Below are 10,398 nucleotides of genomic sequence, written 5' to 3'. Positions count from 1 at the left end.
TGGCTCCTATGTGAAGATAGACTAGTGATTAGAATTCAGTCTAGAAGGAGGAAAGTTGAGGAAGTGACAAAATCAAAACTATTGAAATTATAATATCTTGACCAATTGGCTAACTTATGCGTTTAACAACTTCCAGAGCACCTCAATAAGGGGGTAAAAATCTTGATTTTTAAGATAGTTCAAGAACCAAATAACAAAATCATATGGGAAGCAATAAACTCCATTGTTTTTGCAGATAAGTGTATATGAAAATGAATCCCTGTTATTGAGAACCTACTATATGCTAGGCTTTATTCTGCATACAAAACATGTTTTACCTCATTCAACCTTTCTAAGAAACTTTAAGATAGATATTATTTTCCTTATTAAAAGAGAAAATAGAGATTGTATTTATGTTCAAGTCTCTCCTATTTTAACCAAAAATACTCTCTTAAATCACATAATTTCTTCTCTTGTTTTCAGAGACAAATTTCACAAAAAACTTGCTCATACTTTGTCCATTTCTCACCTTCCACTCACTATTCAATCCATATATATATATATTTTTTTTTTTTGAGACAAGGTCTTGCTCTGGTGCCTGGGCTGGGGTGCAGTAGTATCATCATAGCTCCCTGCAGCCTCAAATTCCCAGGCTGCAGCAATCTGCCTGCCTTAGCCTCCCAAGTAGCTAGGACTACAGGTGTGTGCCACCACACACAGTTAATTTTTCCGTTCTTTTGTAGAAATGAGGTCTCGCAATGTTGCCCAGGCTGGTCTCAAACTCCTGGGCTCAAGTGATCCTCCTGCTTTGGGCTCCCAAAGTGCCTGAGCCACTGTGCCCAGTCCAATGCACTTATATCTGAAGTTAGTCCCACAACAGTGTCAAAACTGCTTCCTCTGAGTTCAACAAAGAACTGAGAGGTTCAGTGGCCATTTTCTAGACTTTATCTTGAAACAATCTTACCTTGGTTCATCCTCTAGAGCTGTGGTCCCCAACCCCAGGGCCAAGGACTGATACTGGTTTGTGGCCTGTTAAGAACTGGGCTGCACAGCAGGAGGTGAGCAAGCGAAGCTTCATCTGTATTTACAGCCATTCCTCATCATGCTCATCATATATAAGCTCCTCCTCCTGTCAGATCAGCGGTGGCATTAGATTCTCATAGGAGCAGGAACCCTACTGTAAATTGCCCGTGCGAGGGATCTAGGTTGCAGGCTCCTTATGAGAATCGAATGCCTGATGTTCTGAGGTGGTGATGCTAGCGCTGGGGAGTGGCTGTAAATACAGATTATCATTAACAGATTTGATGTACAGTAAATGTGATGTGCTTGAATCATCCTGAAACCACCCCCCCCAGCTCTGGTCCATGGAAAATTTGTCTTCCACAAAACCCATCCCTGGTGCCAAAAGGGTTGGGGACCGCTGCTCTAGGGCAGGATCTTCTAAAGCAGGGTTCAGCAAATTATGACCCGCAGGTCAAATCTGGACTGCCACTTGTTTTCGTTCTTGTTATTGTGTAAAAAACAGGTTGGTGTAAAAAACTGGGCTATGTTGCCCAGGCTGGAGTGCAGTGGCTATTCACAGGCACGATCACAGCACACTGCAGCCTTGAACCCCAGGGCTCAAGTGATCCTCCCACCTCAGCCTCCTCAGTAGCTGGGACCACAGATGTGTGCCACCTGTTTTTCTTTCTTTTTTTTTTTTCTTTGTTGATTGTGCTTTGTTGCCACTTGTTTTTCACAAGTCCTTCAAGCTAAAAATGGTTTTTACATTCTTTTTTATTATTATTTTTTGAGACAGAGTCTCCCTTTGTTGCCCAGGGTAGAGTGAGTGCAGTGGCGTCAGCCTAGCTCACAGCAACCTCAAACTCCTGGACTCAAGCGATCCTATTGCCTCAGCCTCCTGAGTGGCTGGGACTACAGGCATGCACCACCATGCCTGGCTAATTTTTTTCTATATATTTTTTAGTTGGCCAATTTTTGTTTTCTGTTTTTAGTAGAGACGGGGGTCTCACTCTTGCTCAGGCTGGTTTCGAACTCCTGACCTCGAGCAATCTGCCCGCCTCAGCCTCCCAGAGTGCTAGGATTACAGGTGTGAGCTACAGCGCCCGGCCAGTTTTTACATTCTTTGAGAAATTAAAAGAAGAATATTTCATGACACATGAAAATTACATGAAATTCAAATTTCAGTGACCATAAATAATGTTTTGTTGGAACACAGCCTCATTTATTCATGTACATATTGTCTGTGGTTGCTTTTGTGCTACAATGGCAAAGTTGAGTAGTTGTGATAGAGACATTACCTGGTGCTATCACTGCTTCCCTGTGGTGCACCACAAATCATGGTGACAGTTACAACTTGATCGTGTTTCAAGTGTCTCATGTATCACCATACCCATGGTTTTTTTTTTTATTACCAGTCCATACCCATCATGTCAAAACAAGAAAAGTAGATGCCAAATGTCATGCTTCTAAAACAGTGGAGTGTGGATTATTTTGGTTAGCTTAAATGGAAGAGCATTGTGTTTGTTATATGATGACATTATAGCTGTGCTAAAAGAATACAATATAACTTGACATTACCAAAAGCACTCATTACAATATATCCAACTCACGGGAAAGCAATTGTCAGAAAAAATAGAAAATTGAAAATGGAATATCTTATTATAGCAAAATTTCTTCACAAAAATAAAAAATGAAAATAAGCCTTCGACCAACATTAAGTATCCTACTTATTTGTTATCCTAGCTCATTTGTTAGCCAAGCAAGGAAAGCCAAGTACTAATGAGTTAGTTAAATCACGTTTGATTGCAACAGCTGAAGAAATGTGTCCAGAAAAAACAAACTTTAAAACTAGTGTTGGCCTTTGGGTGTGAAGTTGCTCTAAGAGTTGAAGACATTAGGAGCCACGTCAATAGTCAATTAAACAACAACGCAAATGATTCTGAGTGGTTTTCCTTGGCTCTTGATGAATCAACACGTGTTACCAATACTGCTCCTTTGTGGATTGTTAAGGAATCAATACTGATTCTAAAGTGAAGAATTGTGTGGACATCCTGACTTGCCCTCCCACACAGCAGTTCAATAGGTTAGCAATGGTAAAGTTTTATTGCAATTTTTTGAGCTCAGGGTTGAGATTAAAATCTTTCTGAAAGAAAAGAACTGCCCTCGACCAGTGGTAATAACTTTGGAAATTAGCTTTTGCTGTGGACATATTTCTTAATAAATTCAACCTGAAATTATGAGGCAAAACAGTGCTTATATGCAAAACTTGTAGTATGGTATTAATAGTAGTCATTTAAAAATTTTTTTTTCAGAGATAGAGTCTTATCTGTCACCTAGGCTAGAGTGCAGTGGTGCAATCATAGCTCACTGCAACCTTGATCCTCCTCTTGAGTAGCTGAGACTACCGGTATGAGGACCGTGCCTAGCTAGTTTTTAAAAATACTTTGTAGAGACAGGTTCTTGCTATGTTGCCCAGGCTGGTCTCAAACTCCTGGGCTCAAACAATCCTCCTGCCTCAACCCCCAAAAGTGCTGGGATTATAGGCCTGAGCCACTGTGCACAGCATATATGGTAGTCATTTAGAAAACAACTGAAGTCCTTTCCATCACAAGTAATATCAAGTTGCTCTATGCACTTCCCATGCTGTCAAAAGTTAAAACAAAATGCAAGATCTCCATTCTCCGTTTGCAACAGATATATTTTCTGTGCTTAAATTACAGTTCCAGCAGTGTTTTTCAGACCTCTATGTAAGTACAAAGGAAACTTCCCTATTTCAAAGTCCATTTAACCTTCTATTGAAAGTGATTTATCTGCAATATAATGACAAATAAAAAATCAACTATAAAAAGAAGAATCTAATAGAATTCTATTAATATAAATACCTTTCCAAGCAATGAATCTGCTCATTTGAGACATGTTCATGAAGTGATAATCAGCATTTAGCAGCACCTGTCTGTGTGAAAAGACATTTCAAATATAGAAAGATATGAAACCTCCTTACAGATCAGCATTAGTAGATGAATATTTGCAATTTATTTTGATGATAGGGAATACTAACTTAGAACACAGATTAAGCAAAACACTATCTCCCAAAAGAAAAATTCCATTTTTCTCATTGGTAGACCTATATAGCAAAAAAAGTTATTCTCAATTATTATTATTATATTTTGAATTTCGTCAATAAAAGCTTAATGAAAATTTGTTTTCTCTTTGTTATATAAGTACCCACATAATATCTTGATTTTGACCGTTGGCTGCAAAGCCTAAAATACTTACTGTCTGGCCCTTTACAGTGTAAGTTTACCAACTCCTGGGACTCTAAACCCTTAGACTTCCTTAGAGTCCTTTTCAAGGCCCCCCCTTTCCTTCTCATTCTTCATTAGGTCTGTCTCCTACTTTGTTCCCCATGATTTCACTATTATCTATAGGAAATCTTCCAGTTAATCCCCATGTATTTCTTTTATCCTCACTGCCTCTGTCCTAGTCCAAGCTACCATTCTCGCTTACTTGAACTGTTGCCACAGCTTCCCAAATTGTTGTTTCGAAGTGTCGTCTTCTCTTCCGTAAGCAACAATGAACTATTTCTCCATCAGATTGTGACATGCAATGAAAAGTGGGTTTTATAATAACAACCAGCAACGACCAGCTCAGTGGGTGGACCGAGAAGCTTCAAAGCACTTCCCAAAGCCAAATTTGCACCAAAAAAGGGTCATGGTCACTGTTTGGTGGTCTGCTGCCAGTGTGATCCACTATAGCTTTCTGAATGCCGGCAAAACCGTTACATCTGAGAAGTATGCTTAGCAAATCGATGAGATGCACCAGCCAATGTTGGTCAGCAGAAAGGGCCCAATTCTTCTTATCCATGACAACACCTGCCCGACCACATGTCACACGACCAAGGCTTCAAAAGTTGAACGAATTGAGCTACGAAGTGTTGCCTCATCCATCTATCTATTCACCTGACCTCTCGCCAACCGACTACCACTTCATCAAGCATCTTGACAACTTTTTGCAGGGAAAACACTTCCACAACCAGCAAGATGCAGAAAATGCTTTCCAAGAGTTCATGAAGAAATGGGAGTAATGGGGAAAACTGCTGCCACAGGTAGGATTTAGAGTTGAAGTCCCTCCAGGAGTTCTTTTTTTTTTTTTTTTCTTTTTTCCTTTTTTCTTTTTTTTACTAGAAAGATTGGGTGAGACCTCCAGGAGTTCTTTAAATAGAGTGCATCTCCTCCTTTTTAAAAATTAGCCCCTCTGTAATTTTTTTTGAAGATATGAGATATATTTCCTTTCTTTCTTTCTTTCTTTTTTTTTTTTTTGACTACTCCAAAAAGCCTGAGTAAAGTGTTTTGCGTATACTGGGTACTCAAAAAAAAAAAATTTGCTTATTATTCTGAACTTTTCTCCCCTTTGGAAACTGGGTGGGTTCCTATTTATTCCTTAAGGATGAAGTCATATTTCTATATGTTTCTATCTCAAAGAAGCATCTGCCTGCCACACAAGCATTAGAGATACACAACCACCAGTGAAGAAGACATCCATGACAGTCTCGGAAACGTCATTTTTCCAGTCAGACACCAAAGAGGCTACAAGCAACAAAGGAGATTAGAAAAAGAAACTTGGGCAGTCTTGTGCTCTGTATACTATCGCTGACTAGGAGAAATTCCCAAAGGATTCTTAATTCATAGTACTACCATCTTTCCCTTCTCTCTTGTGAACTGGCATTTGTACTATCTCATCATTCTTTTTTTTTTTCTTTTAAAAAAATTTTTATATTTGTGATATCATATAACTCTAAGAGATATCATCATTCTTATTATCAGTCTTATAGTCTTTTATGTCTTAAATTAATTCAGATAACGCTTCTTCTTCTCCAGCCATAATCCACCAAATATAGTTAACTATATTCTGTAAAAAGGAGATGGATATTATCTAATAGATATCCTCAAGGACTTAGAATGTTTTTTTTTATTTCAGCATATTATGGGGGTACAAATGTTAAGGTTACGTATATTGCCCATGCCCCCTCCCTCTTCGAGTCAGAGCTTCAAGTGTGTCTACCCCCCAAACGTTGCACATCTCACTCATTGTGTTTGTATATACCCATCCCCTCCTCCCCCCTCCCTCCTGCCCGACACCCGATAAATGTTATTCCTATATGTCCACTTAGGTGCTTCTGTTAATACCAATTTGCTGGTGAGTACATGTGGTGCTTGTTTTTCCATTCTTGAGATACCTCACTTAGTAGAATGGGTTCCAGCTCTATCCAGGAAAATACAAGAGGTGCTATATCACCATTGTTTCTTAAAGCTGAGTAGTATTCCATGATATACATATACCACATTTTATTAATCCACTCATGAATTGATGGGCACTTGGGTTGCTTCTACAAGTTTGCAACTGTGAATTGTGCTGCTATAAACATTTGAGTGCAGGTGTCTTTTTCATAAAGTGACTTTTGATCTTTTGGATAGATGCCCAGTAGTGGAATTGCTGGATCAAATGGTAGATCTACTTGTATCACTTTATCCACGTTGCTTTCCACAGAGGTTGAACTAGTTTACAGTCCCACCAGCAGTGTAGGAGTGTTCCTATCTCTCCACATCCACACCAACGTTTATTGTTTGGGGACTTTTTGATAAAGGCCATTCTTACTGGAGATAGGTGATATCTCATTGCAGTTTTGATTTGCATTTCCCTGATGATTAGAGATGTTGAGCATTTTTTCATATGTTTGTTGGCCATTATTCTGTCTTCTTTTGAAAAATTTCTGTTCATGAAGGACTTAGAATGTTTTTAAAAGCTCTATCTAAAAATAAACAGTTACAAGGTATGTACAAATCACTTTGCATTTATGTTTTAACATTGCTTTCTATTAAATGCAATTTTAGAATGTTCTTTTCTTGAAAAGATAAATGAATAAGTTTCTTTAAAAAAATAAGAATTGGCACAATCTGTTAGAGCTAAGGAAACCCAGGAACCCATGAAGAAATGCTTGTAGATTCTAGTTCCAAGGGGAAAAACACAAAAAATAAAAATAGAGTAATAACTTTCTTATTAGAAAGGTTATATTAGTCACAGTTCTCCAGAAAAACAGAACCTATAGGAAATATATATATATATATATGTATTTCTTTCATATATGTATATGAGAGAGCAAAAGAGAGAGAGAGATTTTTCAGGAATTGGTTCATATAATTGCGGGGGGTGGCAAGTCTAAAATTTCTAGGGCAGGTCAGCAGGCTGGAAATTCAGGTAAGAGCTGAGGCTGCAGTCCTGAGTCCAAAGTGTGCAGGCCAGAGCAGGCCAGGCAGCCTGGAAACTCAGGCAGGGTTTCTGTGCTGTGGGTTTGAGGAGAATTTCTTCTCCTTCAGGAAACCTCAGTCCTTGCTGTCAAGGCCTTCAGCAGATTGGATGAGACTCACCCACGTTATGGGGGGGAAATCTGCTTCATTCAAAGTCTTAAATGTTAAAAAATACCTTCGCAGCAGCATCTAGACTGGTGTTTGACCAAACAACTGTGCACCACAGATAACCAAGTTTACACAATTAACCATCATCAAGGTAGTCAAGATGGTGTGTACTTCCTCTGTTTTGTTTTTGTTTGTTTGTTTGTTTATTTGTTTGTTTTTTGAGACAGAGTCTGACTTTGTTGCCCAGGCTAGAGTGAGTGCCGTGGCATCAGCCTAGCTCACAGCAACCTCAATCTCCTGGGCTCAAGCGATCCTACTGCCTCAGTCTCCCGAGTAGCTGGGACTACAGGCATGTGCCACCATGCCTGGCTAATTTTTTGTATATTTATTTTTAGTTGGTCAATTAATTTCTTTCTATTTTTAGTAGAGACGGGGGGGGGGGGGGGTCTCACTCAGGCTGGTTTCGAACTCCTGACCTCGAGCAATCCGCCCGCCTCAGTCTCCCAGAGTGAGGAAGATTACAGGCATGAGCCACCACGCCCAGCCTTTTCTCTGTTTCTTTGGCTGAGGAAGGAAAACAACTCAGAGACTCAGGGACATAATCAGGTGCCCTGGGAAAGGTCACATAAAGCTTATTTAAGCTTAGCAGATATTAGCCTAATGCTGTTAAAAGCCTCAATGAAAGAGACAGGAGGTTTTGATACTTGACAAAACGGCCAAAGATCCCAGAACTGTGACTAGGGCCTTCCGGAGACCAAACTCAAGAACAGTTCATGGTGAATTTGAAAATTTTGTTCTTCTTAAGGTTTGGGTAAAATGAAGTAAGCAGGATAACACTAGAATAAGTGACAATTGATGATATTTCAAAATAACTATGAGATATAATTAATTATACTGAAATGTATCTTATGTGAAACTTCTTCTAATTGTGTATGATTCTTTCAACTTGGGGGTAATTCTAGTAATTATTTATGTTTAGCTCATTTAGTGGAATACTATTTCTAAAAAATCAAAAAGCATACCAATCTTTGACCTAGTTAACCATTGTCTATGAGAATAGCATCTAGAGATAGCTTAATTAATATCTAGGTGGAAATAAAACAACTTCAGAAATGCTAGCTTTGCAAAGCTAAGCCAAAACCTATCATGAGATAGCTAAAGTTCAAACCTGTAAATATATGCCTTCTGAACGTCTAACTGCTATCTCTTCATCACTTGTTTCTCTTCTTCTGATTGTCAATCTTCTATAACTTTAACAAATTTCAATGAAGAACAACACGTATTTTTTTTGGCAATTGACCAAGCCAGCGGAAAATATTCTTTTGTTCTACCTTCCATTACAAATCCTGTATTCATCTGTTTATCAAGTGTATAGGAAACTGATACTATTTCTATTTCACCAGTTCCTACTCATTTTTATAAATTTTGTCTTGATGTTTTCATTCTTTACAAACAAACCTTCCACTACGGTGTCTTCACTTTTTCCCTAACTAAATATACCCATTTCTAATATTGTCTATAATCCTACAGTTTTGGGAGAGAGGGGAAGTGGAGAGTTTGTTATATATTCACTTAGGTTTTCTAACAGGATCCCAATGGATCACAGATTGGCACATCCACAAAGAAAAAATGTGATGATGTCTGTTCTTACCTGAAAAAAACAGAAAATATATGCGAGAAGTGTTGTCCTTCCCACTAAAGGTCTTCCCGTCATCCTAATTATATGCAAAAAACCTAAGAAAAACACAGACTGATCTCTGATCCAGGAGAGTAGATACATGAGCAAAGCTCACCCTACCAAGTTGAAAAAATTTATGGGCAAGAAGTTATCATTGAAATGAAATAGTGACAGACATGTCCAAGGAATATTGCGGGGATTTGATCCCTTTATGAATCTTGTGATAGGTGAAGATGTGGAGATGGCAACTAGCAGGCAACTGAACAATATCAGAATGGTGGTGATGTGAGGAAATAGTATCATCATGTTAGAAGCCTTGGAATGATAAAAGTAATGGCTGTTTAGCAGAGAAATCCATGTCCCCTTCTCCAAAGAGCCTGTTTTACTATGATGTCAAAATCAGGTCATGCACATTTTCATATTAAACTTTTTGTTAAATAAACTTTTGTAATAGTAAAAAAAAAACAAAAGAAAAACCACAAATTAAGGGATGAGAAACTAATCTCTCTGACAAGAGATGAGAATAGCTATTCTGTCCTTTGTTGGCAGGCTAGGGAAACTGGCTTTCTTTACGCTATGAATTTGAAAATTATTATGTGATCTTTTCAGAGCCAATAAAATCCCTAATTCTCTGGGGTGGAGTGGATTGCCTAGGAAAGGAATGTGTTATCAGTTCTAAAGGGCTAGCTGTCAGGTCTGTGGCAACTTCTTTTTTCCTCTTTCTCTTTCCCCTTTACTTACTTGTACAAATTTTAGTGCTCATTAGCACCTTTAGCAGGGGCTGAAACAAGAAAAATTAAAATTCAAATTAGTCAACCTTTTTATAGAAGCTTTGCTAAAATATGGAAGAATAAAATTACTGGCTATAATTGAAATTTAACTTACCAGTTGCCATCAATCTTGTCTGAGAAATCTAAACAGTTGGCTTGGCATTTGTGTGATTCCATCTTCCTGAATCCCATAAATCCTCTGTTATTTATAATTACTTACAGCTTAAAGCCAGGCATGGCAGCCCTCACCCATAATCCCAGCACTTTAGGAGGATAAGGCAGGAGGATCACAGGAGGCCAGGAGTTCAAGACCAGCCTGGGCAACATAATGAGACCCCTGCCTATCCACACACACACACACACACACACACACACACACACACACACACACACAAATTGCTTACAGTTAAAGAAATTAGAATACGCCAAGTAGTTTTCTAGATTTTACTATAACATCTCTATTTATTTATGCTAAAGCAGCTTCAGACTTTTTGTGAGCTATTCAATACCCTTACAAACAAGCTACTTTAATGAGAGAGTAGTAACATTAGGAAAG

At 38.5% G+C, this 10,398-nt stretch overlaps 1 pseudogene; it reads left to right on the top strand.

Annotated features, from left to right (window-relative positions):
* Nucleotides 1–7,864: 7,864 nt before the first annotated feature.
* Nucleotides 7,865–10,170, top strand: LOC109730504 (small nuclear ribonucleoprotein G pseudogene; annotated as a pseudogene).
* Nucleotides 10,171–10,398: the final 228 nt, after the last annotated feature.

This window comes from Microcebus murinus, chromosome 6, assembly GCF_040939455.1.
Source record: "Microcebus murinus isolate Inina chromosome 6, M.murinus_Inina_mat1.0, whole genome shotgun sequence".
Taxonomy (NCBI): Eukaryota; Metazoa; Chordata; class Mammalia; order Primates; family Cheirogaleidae; genus Microcebus; species Microcebus murinus.
The sequence above is the reverse complement of the archived record's forward strand: the minus strand, read 5'-3'. Positions and strand labels throughout refer to the sequence as shown.